This window comes from Myotis nattereri (assembly GCF_964212035.1).
Source record: "Myotis nattereri genome assembly, chromosome: 11".
Lineage (NCBI taxonomy): Eukaryota > Metazoa > Chordata > Mammalia > Chiroptera > Vespertilionidae > Myotis > Myotis nattereri.
Window position 1 is genome coordinate 29,954,008 of NC_138086.1, and position 16,598 is coordinate 29,970,605.

At 46.6% G+C, this 16,598-nt stretch overlaps 1 protein-coding gene across 4 annotated transcripts in view; it reads left to right on the forward strand.

Moving 5' to 3' along the window:
• The window catches only part of TBXAS1 (thromboxane A synthase 1), a 147,533-nt gene that overhangs the window by 690 nt on the left and 130,245 nt on the right, over positions 1-16,598 (forward strand). The gene's annotated exons all lie outside the window — the stretch shown is intronic.

Sequence of the window (16,598 nt, forward strand, 5' to 3'; positions counted from 1 at the left end):
CTGGCATCGGGGGCTACCCTGCGGGCAGTCATGCCGGGGATTTCTGGAGGTTTAGGGACAAAGTGGTGGAGCTGATTTCCTTGTTTTCTAATATTTGATAAAAGGGAATGGGCATGTGAGCATAGCACACTCAGTGGCCACAAAGTCTGGGACCCTGCAAGGATCGCAAATGTGAACTGGGAGCAGCTCCCTGTGGCAGTGTTAGTTCAACAGGTTTTCCGACGTCTGGCTCAGTCCAAGGTCACACAACGGGCGGCACTTACGCACAGCCACCTGTCAGTCATAAGCACCTGGATTTAGGCCGCGCTGGGTTTGAGGGGAAGGTGGAAAAAATAATGGGGAACTTGAGTTTGAACAGAATTTCAATTGATGTTTCCGGTGGTAATAAAGCCTCCTCTAGATTAATAACTGGGAAAGCACTTTCAGAAGCATCAAACATTATGCAAATGTGAGGTATTATTCTTTTGGAATTTGCATAGCTGAAAATGGGATTCACGTTTGATGTTCTGTGATGATGAAATTATTTCTTGGAAACTGGCTCTGAAAGGCAGCTTCAGTCCACTGCTGTTTTGCCTTTTAACTGGCTTAATTATCTTTTGAACTTTTCTGTGGCAGTGTAGCTTATCTTGCCTCGGGACCAGCCACATGCAAATGGTAGCCCCCCCACCCCATTAATCCATCTTAACATCGTTCCACGCTCAGTGACGCACACAGCACAGCACCGCACCTGACACGTAGGAGGGTGCTTACTTAGTAGATGTCAGCCACTCTAATGACCTGACATTCATGTAACCTAAATGCAGAGGAAAGTAAGTGTTTGGTACTTTAGGCATATTTTTAAGTATTTATTAATATTAATTTCTCATCAAACAGCTAGGCTCTGACTGTGGCGCTCAAAGCATGTCCCACCTGAGTCCTCCAGGTGGTCTCATGGCATCAATGTTTATATTATACCAGAGGCCTGGTGCATGAATTCGTGCACAGGTGGGGTCTGGCTGGCCTGGCTTGATCGGGGTGGGGTGGGGGTTGGGGGGGATGATCAGGGGCGGGGCCGGCTGAGGGGAGGGGCTGTGGGCAGTTGACTGGCCGGCCCCGCCCCCTGGTTGAACTCCCGGTTGAACTCCCCATCAAAAGGACAATTTGCATATTAGCCTTTTATTATATAAGATACTTTCTTACATGTCTGTGTCTGTCGTTAGTGTGTTGTTTTCATTTCTGTATTCTTATGCCCAGCTCAGTGCCTCACCTAGGGCCTCGATAAATTAATGAATCGCATACATTAATGTTGCTCTGGTCACGGAAAGGGGCGTGCGTCCTGACCATAAGCTGCTGTAACTGTAATCAGCGTACATCAGAGTCACACGGTCAATAACACCGCACTGTCCAGCACGGCAGCTGTGCATGTGTAATCTATTCCCGGGGACAGATTAATAACCTGGGTCAGAGACAAGATTAGATAAAAGCATGAAGCAGAGGTGGTAAATGGGAAGGGAGAGCTGACTTCCACCTGTTATCACAAAAGCATTCATTGGTCTGTTCATGTGTGCCAGGCTGTTCATGTGTGCCAAGCTGTTCATGTGTGCCAGGCGTGGAGTGAGGCCCCAGGACAAGGTCAGGAAACAGGAAGTCTGGATCGGATCCCATGGGAGGGGGCATATGGAGGTCCTGGGGTAAACTCAACGTCTGGAGAGAATATTCCAGAAGGAGAGGAGCAGCAGGAGGGAGGAGCTGTGGCTGTGGCTCTGGTGTCCTTGAGTCTATCCCTTGATTCGGCTCCAGGAAAACACCTTGGCCTGTTGACCTTTCTCTTCCAGGCAAAGTTCTAGGTAGCCACTGAGCCACAAACATCATCTTGAATAAAGTGGGGTCTCCCCAGCTTCCTTTTCTTAGAAGGTTACATGTGAGAGAGATGCTCACAGCCATCTTGCCTGAGGAGAATTCGGGGAGGGTGGCACGTCCTGAATATTTCAACTCCTTAGTCTCTCCTTCCAGAGTGACACCTGCCATGAGCCAGGTAAGATCGCAATGGAGAACCTAAACTCAACTCTGAGAGGGTAAAATTATGAGGGACACCAGGATAGTTTCTTGCCTCTCAACCAGCCGGCGGGTTCCTCCCCGGTAGGGGTGGGGTCTCATATCTCATTACAGTTCTGGCAACTTCTGTCCATGGCACAGGTGTTCTGCTAGCATTTGGTTTAATGGGGGAAAGTTAAGAAGGACGCATGTATCAGCCCAGCGTCCAAGACTTAGGGCTTGGCTCTCGCGTCTTTCAGTGGCCTCAGCTGGTCTCTCCCCGACATCCTGTGCTGTTCATGGTTCTCTGAAGGGACACGCTGCAGCAGGGCCTTTGCCCTGGCCGGTCCCCGTGCTTGGATGCCCATCCTCTCTACTCTTCAATGCTAAGCTCAGGGGTGTCTCCTCAGGGAAGCCTTTCCTGGGGTTGCCCAAGGCACATACAAGCCCCCACTCAGTGCTGCCTTTATCGCCCCTCTCATCTCCTCTCTTCCACATGCCTGGCTGGAGCTTGGCACCTAATAAACGCTGGCTGAAGGCTAATTCCAGCCTCTAATCTCTGCTGGCATTTTCCTTGCTGGTTCAACTCTTAGCCCCCGCAGCTCAGTATAAATCTTTTGTCCACATGAACCAGCCCCTTTCCTGAAAGCCCACTGTACGTTCACTTCGTACCCACTTAGTGACCACTTGTCTAATTGTTGCAGGTGGAATGTCCTTGTAGCTCCCCCCACCCCACTCCCCCACACACCTTGTAGAGTAGAGACCATGGCATGTACTTACAAATGAACAAGTCTTAGTTGTTAAGTGTATGTGCAAATTTGAAAAGAGGCAGACAAAATAGTTCATTTCATTTAAAAAGAGTGCATTGTAAAATAGGCATCGTATATGTTGATAGTTTTCCCCAAACTGCGCTTGACATGATTTTTCAGCGAGGATCATTCACATTGGCAGGTAGGTGGCTGCCTGTGTGAATTGGGGTATACGGAGACCAGGGCCACTCCCCTGGGGTGGGAGACGGAGCTGGGGGTGGAGAATCTCTGAGCTAGAAGTACATGAGGCACAGCAAAGGTGATTAACACACGCGAGAAGCATTTTAAGATTTCTGTATAAAGCTGTTTTAAATTCTTACTCCTGGAAGAGATTTGATGTATAAGAAATAAGTTGCATGAGTTGAATATTGCTAGAGGCAGCCTTGACTCCTAGTGCTTTTAAACTCTCAAGCACACCTAAGAACTGGCAGCTGGATTCCTGTTATAAAGATTTCTTTATTCTTTGGAGTAATGGGAGAGTCTTGGCTGATGAGAAAGGTAAATGGAGGCTGTTCCACTAAGCAGCTAAGCAGTTAAAACAAGTGAATATATGCCTGTGGTGGAGGCTGAGAAGAGCCCTTGGGAAGATGGAAGAGCTTTTAGTGCTGAGCTGCATTTAAGGTTCAGGATCCCAAGACAACAGAGGTACAGATCAAACAGACATTAAACTAGGAACCAGGGTGAGTTAGTGTTCTGGTCAAGTCTTAGTCTAAGAGACCAGGTTAAAGTAAAATGTGCTGGGTGATTATTAAGACTTAAGACTTTAACGGAAATGCCTATCACTATATCTGAGAATTTCTTTCTCAGACAGCTTGCTCTACATGTGGGGGAACTGGATTCTGATTCTAGACCCACATCTGGTCCCAGAGCCTATTGAAAAGACACCATTGTTCCCTGGGGTGCAAAGATGGTTCAACATCCACAGATCAATAAATGTGACACACCACATTAACAGAACAAGTATAAAAATCACATGATCACCTCAATAGATGCAGTAAAGACATTTGACAAAAATTCAACTTCCTTTCATGATAAAAACGCTCAACCAACCAGGTATAGAAGGAATGTTCCTCAGCGTAATAAAGGCCATATGTGACAAGCCGACAGCGGACATCATACTCACAGTGAAAAGTTGAAAGCTTTTCTGCTAAGGTCAGGAACAAGACAAGGATGCCTGTTCTCACACGTTTATTTAACACAGCATTGGAAGTCCTAGTCGGAGCAATTAGGCAAGAAAAAGAAATACTAGCCCTCCAAACTGGAAAGGAAGAAGTAAAACTGTCTGTTTGCAGATCCCACGAGTGTGTGTGTGTGTGTGTGTGTACCCTATATAATAAAGAACTAATATGCTAATTAGACCAGATGGCAGAACGACCTTCTGGAGTGACCTTCTGGAATGACCAGTGGAGGTGGGTGGGGCATGGGGCTGCAAGGAAGTCAGGGCTGCTGCAAGGGCAGAGGCAGCCAGGGCTGCGAGGGCTGAGCCCCTTGCATAAATTTTGTGCATCGGGCCTCTAGACTAAAGACTCCATCAAAAAACTGTTAGAACTAATTAACAAATTCTATACAACGGCGGGATAAAAAATCAACATATAAAAATCAGTTACATTCCTATATACGTACAACAAACTATCTGAAAAAGAAATAAAGAAAACAATCCCATTTACAATAGCATCAAACAGAATAAAATAGGAATAGATTTAGCCAAGGAGGTAAAAGATTATAAAACACTGATGAAGCAGACACAAAGAAATAGAAAGATATCCTGTGTTCACGAATCAGAATTAATATTGTTAAAATGTCCACACTACGTAAAGTCATCTACAGATTCCATGCAATTCCTATCAAAATTTCAATGGCATATTCCACAGAAATAGAAAAGAAATCCTGAAATTTGTATGGAACCATAAAAGACTCCAAATGTACTCCACTTCCTGATTTCACACTACAGTATAAAGCTATAGTAGTCAAAACAGTCTGATATTGGCATTTAAAAAAAAAACATAGATCAGTGGAACAGAATAAAGCATTTAGAAATAAACTGATGGATATACAGTCAATTATTTTTTTACAAAAAAGCCAAGAATACACAATGGGGAAGGGAAACTCTCTTCAATAAATGATGCTGAGAAAAGTAGATAGACACATTCAAAGGAGTGAAATTGAACCCTTATCTTTGACCATACAGAAAAATTAACTTGCAGTCGATTACAGACTTAAATTTAAGACCTGAAACTGAAACTCCTAAAAAAAAAACATAGAGGAAAAGTCCCTTGGCAGTTGTCTTGGCAATCATTTTTTAAATGTGACACAAGAAGCACAGGTAGCAAAAGAAAAAAATAAGTGGGACTACAGCAAATCAAAGAGCTTCTGCACAGCAAAGGGAACAATCAACAAAATAAAAAGGCAAACTACAGCCTGGAAGAAACTATTTGCAAACCATATATCTCATAAGGGGTTAAAACCCAAATTACAGAAGGAACTCGTACAACTCAAAAGCAAACAGGCAAACAAAAAATAAAAAAATGGGTAAATGATCTCAACAGACATTTTCCCAAAGAAGATATACTAATGGCCAACAGTTATATTAAAAGGTGTTCAACATTACTAATCATCAGGGAAATGCAAATCAAAACCACAATAAGATATCACCTCCAACCTGTTAGGATGGCTGTCATCAAATGATAGGAGATAATAATTGTTGCCTAGGATGTAGAACAAAGGGAACCCTCATGCACTGTTGGTGGGAATATAAATTGGTGCAGCCATTATGGAAAACAGTATGGGAGGTCCTCAAAAAATTAAAACTAGAACTACCATATGATCCAGCAATTCCACCTCTTAGTATATATCCAAAGAAAATGAAATCAGGATCTTTAAGAGGTATCTGCACCCCTGTTCACTGCAGCATTATTCACAACTAGAGGCCCGGTGCATGAAATTAATGTACAGGTAGGGTCCCTAGGCTTGACCGGCAATCAGGGCTGATTGGGGCTTCAGGCTGCCAGTTGGGGCCTTCCTTTGTTCCACATCACCCCCTGGTGATCAGTGCACCTCATAGCAAGTGATCACACTTCTGGTCTCTCTGTTGAACTCCCAAGGGGACACTTTGCATATAAGCCTTTATTATATATAGATAGCCAAGATATGGAAACAACCTAAAGTGTCCATCAATGGATGAATGGATAAAGAGGTTGTGATATATATTTATATATATATAAATATTAGATTGATATACATATATATATCATGTGATATATATGTACATATATAATATATATGTGTAATATATAATCCTATCTAATAATAGACAAACACGGTAATTAACCATACCTCTGCTATGCTTCCCATTGGCTAATCAGGGTGATATGCAAATTAATTGCCAACCAAGATGGCGGCCGGCAGCCATGCCGCTGAAGCGAACATGAGGCTTGCTTGCTCCAGTGATGGAGGAAGCCAAGGTTTCCTGCCTGCTGTGGCTGGGCTCTGAGCTGCACTCTAAGCAACAATGTTGCAATTATAGAAGCTAAACAAATCCCAGGTACCTGCTTTCAGCCAGCAGGCCTCAGAGCTGGAGTTGCAACAAAGTTTCAATTACAGAAGGTAAATAAATCCCAGAATAAAAAAAAAAAAAGAAAAAAAGGAGAGACTGGGAGCTTCAATTGCAGGCTTGGCCTGCCTGAAAACAGCCCTCAGCCCCTCATCCAGTCTGGCCAGGCACCCCAGTGGGGACCCCCACCCTGAAGGGGGTGCAGGCAGCCTGAAAACAGCCCTTAGCCCCTCATCCAGGCTGGCCAGGCACTCCAGTGGGGACCCCCACCCTGAAGGGGGTGTGGGAAGCCTGAAAACAGCCATCAGCCCTTCACCCAGGCTGACCAGGCACCCAAGCGGGACCCCCACCCTGATCTGGGACACCATTCAGGGCAAACCAGCTGGCCCCCACCCGTGCACCAGGCCTCTATCCTATATAGTAAAAGGGTAATATGCAAACTGACCCTAACAGCAGAAAGACTGGGAATGACTGGTCACTATGACACACACTGACCACCAGGGGGTAGACGCTCAATGCAGGAGCTGCCCTCTGGTGGTCAGTGAGCTCCCACATGGAGGAGCTCTGCTCAGCCACAAGTCAGACTGATGGCTGCCAGTACAGTGGTGGTGGTGGGAGCCTCTCCCGCCTCCTCAGCAGCGCTAAGGATGTCCGACTGCAGCTTAGGTCTGCTCCCCGCTGGCAAGTGGACATACCCCGATGGCAGACGGGCTGCCAGAGGGATATCTGATTGCCACCTTAGGCCCAATCCCCTGGGGAGCAGGCCTCAGCCAGCAGATGGTTATCCCCCGAGGGGTCCCAGACTATGAGAGGGCACAGGCTGGGCTGAGGGACCTCCCCCCGCCCCCAAGTGCACAAATTTTTGTGCACCGGGCCTCTAGTATATATAATAATATATATTATTAGCATTATTTAGCCTTCAAAAAGAAGGATCTCCTGCCATTTATGACAATGTGGATGAACTTGGAGGACATTATGCTAAGTGAAACAAGCCAGACACAAATAGTGCATGATATCACTTATATGTGGAATCTAAAACAGTCAAACTCATTGAAGTAGAGAACAGAATGGTGGTTGTCAGGGGCTGGAAGGTGGGGGAAATGGGGAGATGTTGGTCAAAGGGTACAATTTTTCAGTTATAAGATAAATAAGTTCCAGAGATCTATTGTACAACATGATAACTATAATAAATAATAATATGTTATACTTGAAAGTTGCAAAGATTTGTAACTCGTACGTGTTCTTACCAACACACAGATGGTAGCTGGGTGAGGTGATGGATATCTAAATTAGCTTAGTTGTGATAATCATTACACAACGTATGTATATATGACAGCACCAAGTTGTGCACCTTAAATACATACAATTTCTATCTGTCAATCATACATCAGTGAAGCTGGGGAAACCCACTGGGATAGAACACGGGAGCCCAACTGAGAAACCTTGAGCTGGGCAGAGCAAGGCGGCCGCCGAGGGGTCCCCGGGATAATCAGAGGCAGAGGGAGGGACACCCAGCCACTGAGTGGGTATTGGCAGAGTGAAGATCAGTGCGATCACCGTTTCCCAAGTTCTGCTCCTAAAAATGTCTGGGGGGTTAAGTATAATGACGTGCAAGGCCTTTCTTGGTGATTCACAGCATGTCAGAGGCCCTGAAAGGTTCCATGGCAAAGAAATCTGTTTAACTTTATTTAACTCAGGGTTTCCTGAGCTTGTTTAATTAAGTAACGCCATGCACGACCATAGTGAGAAGGGCAGGAAAGACCGCTGCAGTGGTCGGCAAACTGTGGCTCGCGAGCCACAGGCGGCTCTTTGGTCCCTTGAGTGTGGCTCTTCCTAAGCCTTAGGAGTACCCTAATTAAGTTAATAACAATGTACCTAACTATATAGTTTAGGTTGAAAAAATTTGGCTCTCAAAAGAAATTTCAATCGTTGTACTGTTGCTATTTGGCTCTGTTGACTAATGAGTTTGCCGACCACTGGCTAGGGCGTTCCCTTGGAAAGGGTGGTCAGACGTGTCAGTAGTTAGGCAGCTGCCCAGCTGCTGTAAACAAGGGGCGGCTGGACAGAGGAATAAAACATGGAAATGATCCCTCTGCAAGCTCCCAGGCCCTGGGTTGATGATGTGGATGATGTTTTTCAGGGCACAGAGGGTACAGAGTCTAGAGGGCAAAGTAGGGCCAACGTGTGGGGCTGGCACCAGTTCAACATCAAAGGAAATGAATAACCGCAGCTATCCGGCAGCGGCCTGGGGACTTGTGAGTGCCCCTCGGCGTCCATCAGGAACGCCGCCAAAGCGCTCCTCGCGTGGCGTGGGCAGCTGGCCTAGATGACCACCGAGGCCGCGAGGTCTAGGCTGCAGGACTGTTTCACCTGTTGATGCTCTCACACGGGCAGGTCTGTGCTGAACCTATGTGCTGCCGGTGAAGCAAGTCAGAAAACACCCGTGATCTGCTGGTGTCTGCCCCCTCTCCTGCCTGGCTGCCCTACTCATCTCCAGTGGCATTTCCTGTGGCCCTGACAGTGTCCCAGGAGCCTGGAAACATGCCCACAAAGCAACTCCCATGGGCCTCGTTGCGGCTTCGTGCCTGACCTCTTGCTTCTTGCTTCCCTGTGCCAGTCCCTTGGCTGTTCTGTGTCGCCAGCCATGGGGGTGGCTTTGGAAAGCAGAAGGGCCTCAGGCTGGGTCCTGGAATGCAGGGAGGAATTGCCTTGGAGGAGAGTAGAGGGAGGCAGTTTCAGGTGGAGAAGTATCACAGGCGAAGGCAACACCAGGGCCTGTAACATTTGGTGGAACAAAGCATTCACAGTGTGAGTAGTGGACGCATTTTAGAAATAATGTTAAAGGCCGTGGGTAATTTCCAGTGCCCCAGCGCCTCCAGTGAAGGGCGCACGCTACTTCCCGTTTTTATGTTTTTGTACTTTTGTCTAGGCTGTGATGGGCACTTTGGTTTAATAACTCGGCGATGAGCTTGCAGATAAAATCGAGCCTGCTTATGAAAACGAGGTCTGTGCTTCCTCGAGGACCATTTTCACAGAATATTACTTTTTTTTTGTTTTCTCTCTTTTCAATAGTTATGCACAATATCCCTAGCCTCCCCCCTCGCTTTATTGATTTTCCACGACGAGCGTACGAGGTGTGACTATAAAGTAACGTGACTGATTATTTCAGTACACACACCAGAACGTACGCAGCCCAGTGGATTTTATGACCTGCCGAGGCACGTTCCTGGTGGGTGAACCTTCCTGCACCGGGGCCACTCTCGCAAAACGCGCTTAGCCCTTTTCCATGGGAAGGGCCCGTGGTGTCTGCATGCAGTCTTTTGACAGCTCTCTGGGCAACAAATCATCATCTCGGTTGAGAACAGATTGATTTTTAAAACAGCCCCGATTTGGGGAAATGGATGATCAGACTGGGGAACTATTTTAAATCCCAAACAAGCCCTGACCGGTTTGGCTCAGTGGATAAAGCATCAGCCTGCGACTGAAAGGTCCCAGGTTCCATTCCAGCTAAGGGCATGTACCTGGGTTGCGGGCACATCCCCAGTAAAAGGTGTGCAGGAGGCAGCTGATCAGTGTTTCTCTCTCATCGATGTTTCTAACTCTCTATCCCTCTCCCTTCCTCTCTGTGAAAAATCAATAAAATATAAATTTAAAAAATCCTAAACAAAACGTGATTGTAAAACAATAAGGCATCATTGTTGTTTCCTCAGAAGGTCTGGGAGCCTGGGGATTCTGTGGAAGGGCCACACTTACCGGGCATAGGAGTTGTTCTTAGGTTTTTTTTTTTTTGTTTTAAAGGAAAAATAGTAATAGTATAAATACTTAAGGTCATGCTTTCTCTAATCTGGTAAGGAATTTAGGCTGCTGGTAGCAGTTACTCGCTGGGCAGAGATGAAAGAAGAACCTCATTCCTCCTATAAACAAAGGCCACCATCAGCTTGATGGTGGAGCCTTACTGAGCCCCCTGAGTAAACGCTTGCGGCCGCTCTCCCTGGAGGACAGTGGCTCTTCCAGAAGCAGAGCAGTTGGATGAACCCTTCCCCCTACCCCACCCCCCGTGCCCCCCAACACCATCACCACCACCGAATGGCCGTCATTGGCTATGGAGGCCGAGTGCCCCGTTCTCGGGAACCTCAGCAGAGTAGCAGGAACTTGTTTCTGACTATAAACACCAAGTGCCTTTGAACATGGGATGAGACTCTGGGGACAGAGGGACAGGGGACAGGAGCTCACACTATTGTGGACTGGAATTTCAGTTAAGAGGCACCTTGTTCCTGGTTTGCCAGAAATATGTGATGTTGCACAACTTCCTGGGGGGTGGGCAGGGAGGTGTGTCAGCTGAGCGGGAGATCCCCAGAGCCCACGACTCAGTGTCCTGGGCCTCCTCGCAGGGCCTGTTCCTGGGCCACACTGCGGGGCCACCCTCAGCTGCGGCCTGTGCCCTCACAAAGGTGTGCTTCTTAGGTTTCACGGCGGCACAAGGCAATTCCTGAGTGTGGCCCCAGAAAGAAGACGGCCTTTTTAAAATCGTTATTTGTTCAAAGGTATCTGGAAAAATGGTGTCAGAGATGGTCTAAAAGCAAGGCCAACCTCTATAAACGGTGACTTCACCCAAATCCTGTTTTCTAAGCACTGCACCCAGACACCCGGGGAGGGCCAGCGTATGTACCCAAACCAGCCACTGCCTCCACATCGGGAGCTGAAAGGTGCCTAAAATCCTCCTGCCTTTCCCTCCTACCTGCACACCACAGGCCCCTTTTCTCTGCACACTGCATACCACTGTCCCTGCTGCCTGGATGCCCTCCCCTCTCTGCTGAATCCAATCCTACCCATCCTCCCTAACTCTGTCCAAACGTTGCTCTTCTTGAAGGTCTTCTTAACCAGGCCAGCCCTCCGTGATCTGCTCACTTTGAACTCCAGGAGCTCTTTCTGTCTCTGTTGCTATCTTGGCACTTACTGTATTTTTTAAATTGTTTCTGCATGTGTCCTCTCTTCCTGGCCTGACTATAAGCCCCGGAGGGCAGGGGCTGAATTTTAAGCCAATGAGTGCCTTGTGCACAGTAGCTGCTCAGTAGATGTTAATGATGATAATCCTGCCTCAGGTAACTGGGATAGCAGTCCTGCTTCCAAAAATGCTCGCTGTTACGTGGGTGCACGCATGCACACGGCACAGTGACAGGTAGGATCAATCTTCCTCCGACTGCACAGTAGTGGCTCCATGCCCTCATCGCCTGGCAGAATGCCTCGCACATGGCCCATTGAAGGAGTGGATAAATGACTTCTCCATTCACACACTCACTGAGTGCTGAAGGTTTTCTGGGTTGTGTGCTGGTTCCGCCTCCTTGATGTGCAGTGGATAACATCCCCATGAATTCAAACAGATTCGGGGATTATCACACTAGGAATTGAGGAGCAAGACTATGATGCAAAAGGAGGGGCTGGGACAGAATGCAGGACACAGCCGTTTAGAAGATGCACTCCCCAGAGCACTCGGGGGCTAAGCAGGGTGTCCTGACCACAGTGTGAGGGGGATAGGATGCATCCAAGCCCAGCAGAGAGGCTGCAAAGGACAACCACGTGCTCCTTCACTGTCCTACTGAACCCCAAGGCCCACAGCTTAAAGCAATGCTACCTACACGCTCACCACCTTCCACTGCTTCTAGCATTTCCCCATAGACCCCATGTTCCATTGTTCAAACAACAACATATATTTAAGCAATGATTGATTTATCTTCCCCTTTTAATTATTCAAAGACAAGCTGATGGAAGCTCCGCCAATGAGAACAGCTGATCAGTGAGATAACCAGCATTAGCGTACCGAGTTATAATTCCACTCCAAAGCAAAGAAGCTTGACATTTTAGTTAACCTGCACAATCTGATTGTCAATAAGTGCACAATTTACATTAGGCTCTTTGAAATGCTGAAAGTATCTCAGGTGCCCCCTACACGGATCAATAGGCATCTAGGGACCTCAGGCTGCAAGCATCATAAAGCAGTCGGTTATACATTTATGGGTTTGAACTCTGTCTGTATAAAGAGAGTGACCAAAATTTGTAGCAGCATCTTATGACATAAGGGATGGTTGAGAGAGATCATTGGGAGGTGTTAGGAGAAACACGGCGCTGTGGACATCAGCTAGGCCTTTACAGTTTAGGGTGGATACACCATAATGGGTGGCCTTGGGCAAGTCAGTCTATTCCTACCAGTTTCCTCATTGATAAGGGAGGACTGGCAATCCCTGCCTCTCTGCATGTGGCAGCCAGGCCAGCTCTTCCTCACCTTGACAGTCTACCGACCCCCAATGTTAGGAGGCTGTTTCCTAAGTGACCCTTGAATCGCTCCTTCCTCTCTATCGGCTCTCCTCTACTATACATAGTTCAGGATTTCAAGAGCATCCTTGGCTAGAAATAGCCTCCCAAATGATTTTCCTGCCTTCTGTCTCATGCTCCCCAAATTTGTCCTGCAGCTTTGCAGCTAGAATACCACCTCAGGAGCTTGCCACTCTGCTTCGTAACACCCTCCTCGGCCCTCCCACCAGAGAATGTCTCCCTGGCCGGGCACACCAGGCCCTCTCTGACCTGGCCCTGCCCACCTTGGCATGCTCATCTCCCATCAGGTCTCAGCTGGAACTCTGCTCTCTGGTGCTCATTTCCTGCCACATACCATCTGCTTACCACCCGTTCCCTTCCCTCGACTGGGGTGCCCTCCCCTTTCAGTCAAGAGAGGGTTTCTGCATCCCTGTGTTCCTGGCCTCACCGCACCTGGGACCCTCTCTCTCTCCTACCACGTCCCTGGCTCCTCCATTAGAAGGTGAGCATCTCAAGAGCAGGATTGGGTCTTACTCAGCTTTAGCCTTAAGCACCCAGGATTGTGCCTGGGGCACTCAGTGCTATATTTCTATCAGGTAACAAACACATAGGATTTCACGTGGCATGTGCTTGGCATCCCATGCGTGTTAGTTGTTCTTTGCTGCTATGACTATTATCATAGAGAATTTCCTTTCATTCCTGGAGGCATACCCACTGCAACCAGTTACCACCCTCACTTGTGATATAACAAAGTTTCATGGAATTGAACTCTGAATCTTAATAAAAGAGTTTGCCTTTAAAATTCAGGTTAGACTGGGCTGTGGGTGGAAGTTCATCTCTACACGATTTCTTAGGGAGGATTGCCAAACAAAGTCATAGTGCAGAGGTGGCTGTTGACCCCATTCAAGAAAATAAACTACTCTCAAGCACTTGAGCCACATGCTACTTCATCAACATTGCCTTTAAAAATGTTTTACCCTTGGCTGCCTTTCTCCACTTTCTGTAATAGTCCAGAGCTTGGACGTTCTAACCAGATTCAAATCCTGCCTAGCTTGGTGACCTTAAGCAAGTTTGTAAGGTTTCTGTGTCTCAGTTTGCCCATCTGTAAAATAGGAATAATAGTAGTATATACCTTGTAGCATGATGACAGGATTAAATGAATTAAAACACAGAGTAGACTTGGAGCAATGCTGGGACACTTTAGTGTTCAATAACCAGGCTTATTATCAGCCAATAACTGCAGGCTCATTCTCAGCAACGATTGCATAGATGCTAGGTGGGTAGATTGTGATTGTAATTTAATTTTAAAAACATCATTCAGAATTTTTGCATGATCTCCAGGAAAGCATAGAAGTGAATGTGAAGAGAGCTGCATTTCAAACAAGTGGTCCCATTTGAATGATATTGGGCTTATACACCTAGGTAGCTTTTGACCTTGAACAACTAAGACAAGGTTTAAAAAATACTATTTGAGTTAACTAAGACATCTTAGGTGATGCTGGAGATGGTCACTGATGGTGTGTGTGTGTGTGTGTGGGCGGGGGGGGGGGGGGGGGGCCGAGAACAGATGCCAGGACGCAGCAGGTTTAGAAGTGAGTGGGAAGGAGGGCAGTTGAGAAGAGCGGACTTTTCTTTCAAGAAGGTCGTCTAAGATGTTTCCAAAGATAAAGTGGAGGAAGTTACCCCTTCCCATCTCCTTGAAAGGGAGTACACGCACTTTGTGAACAGTACATTTTACATCAACTTATATTATTATTAGTCTATTGGCACAATTGTTTATCTCTTAGTTGTAGGTGTTTAAAAATAAAAGAAACCTATTTTTTGAAAAGTGCTCTATAAATCCAGCTTTAAACTCAATTTGCTTTCCAGAAATTTTTCTATGATAAACTTTACATTTATCCATTGAGCAGGAGAAGCCTGATTCTATGTTTCATTGGTTGCCAGTTGCCTAGCCCTAGGGTTTGAGAATTTGTAGTCTAAACGATGCATATCAAATCAGTAAGTAAATCCTGGCAAGCCTTATTCTACTCTCTCTCATAGACCAGACTTTTTGTTTCCTGTACACTCATGTCCGAGCCCTTATTTTCATTAGCCCTTAACTATGACACTGTTAAGGTTCCCTTGCAGGTTCAATTCTCTCCCATCTAAAAACATATAAGTAAGTCAGTCATTAGCTTGCCAACTACCCACCTCTTCTCTGTCTATATGTTCCACCCCAGCTACCACCCCATCTATCCTTCCCTCCCAGCCAAAGGGCTTGAAAGAAGATCCCACATACGCTCACTTTCTCACCTTCCAAGTACCCTTCAGCCACAAAATGGGGTTTTCACTCCATTCTCCACTGAGAGGGCTCTCTCTAAGGCCGCCAATAGACCTGCATTCCTAAACGGAACTCACTTCCCAATCCTTCTCTTTCTTTATTGCTTTGCGATATTTGAATCTGGTGTCACTGTTGGGTACATTCCAGAGCCCTCAGGTGTATAGAGGTAGAAAAAAGGTTGAGCACCTTGGTTATTGTCCAATGGCTTCATTTTAAAGGTAAGAAAATGAAGGTCCAGAGAAGTGAGTTGTTCTGTATCAGTCAGTTATTGGTGCAATAATGCTGTATAACAAACCACCCCCAATTCACCTGCAAACATTTATTCTTCTCACAGTCTATGAGTAGCTCTGTTCCAGGCTGTGAGTGGGGTTCAGATCTGCTCCAGAGGTGTTTGCAATGGGGCCCAGGCTGAAGAGGCTACGTCATAGATGTAGTTCCTAGAAATGCAAGAAATGCAAGAGGAATAAGCAAGAGGCCTCAGCCTGAAAATGGCTTGGCATCACTTCTGCCCATATTACTCTGATTAAGGCAAGTCACATGCCCATGCCTAACATTAACGGGGATGGGTGGGGCGGGGAAGAAGACTCCCCCTACTGCGGTGGGAGGCACTTCAAACTCACAGAACAAAGGGTGGTGATGTGGAATGTAGATACAGGGAGGACATTAGCTGGGAGCAGTGATTCAATCTACCACAGGCTCCAAGATGACACATCTGGGTTCTGATCTCTGGCAAAGCAGAAAGAGGCCGTGGATGAGAAGACAAGACAAAACAAGAAGCAATAATAAAAACAAAGAACAAGCAAACTAAAACTTGAGGCTAATGGACGTTTGGATTTTTATTGTAAATGAAAACAATGATCTCTGATAAAAGTACAGACACCGATGGAGCATTTGCCAGCAGAGACGCTGATGTGGTGGGTCAGGGTGGGTCTTGACCGTAGAGTGAGAACTAGCTTCTAGAATGCCAAAAGCAAGGGCTTGAGCTCAGTGTAGGGACTCAGCCTGGAGATGTACCCAGAATTTCTAGCTGAATAAGCAATGGAGGTCAGGGGCTGACTGATGATGGGCGAGTGTGTACTCTGAGAAGAGCAAATATTGATTCAGGAGATGGGGTGTGGAAGGGAGGAGCCGCTACCTGAAGGACCTAACTCCAGTCTGGAGAAGCAAAATTGAGGGGAAGCATTTCTGGGGTCCAGAAGACAAGAAATAGACCTTTGGATTTTGGAAAAAAGCCTGAATGCAGAAAGTAGTGTGTGCACCATATCCTGAATGACAACAACCAGGGGGCATCCTTGCAGATGGTGAGCTGCATCATTTAAGACAAATTCATTGTTCTACACTGGGCAGTAAATTTATGGCTGCTGCTATGCCAAGAAATGGCTGTGGATGTAAAGAGAAATAGCTACAGAATTCTTTAAATATTCTCATGGGTGCTAGAGCCCTACTGGGTTCTTGAAGAGAAAACAGGTTTTAGGATTATGTCTTGCCCTTCTAGAAACTACCCCTTGGTGCTGGCTAAAAGAAGAAAGGGTGACACCCAGCACCACAATGCCTGCTACACAGGGTGAGATCAACCTGGGCTTTCAAACAGAGAAAG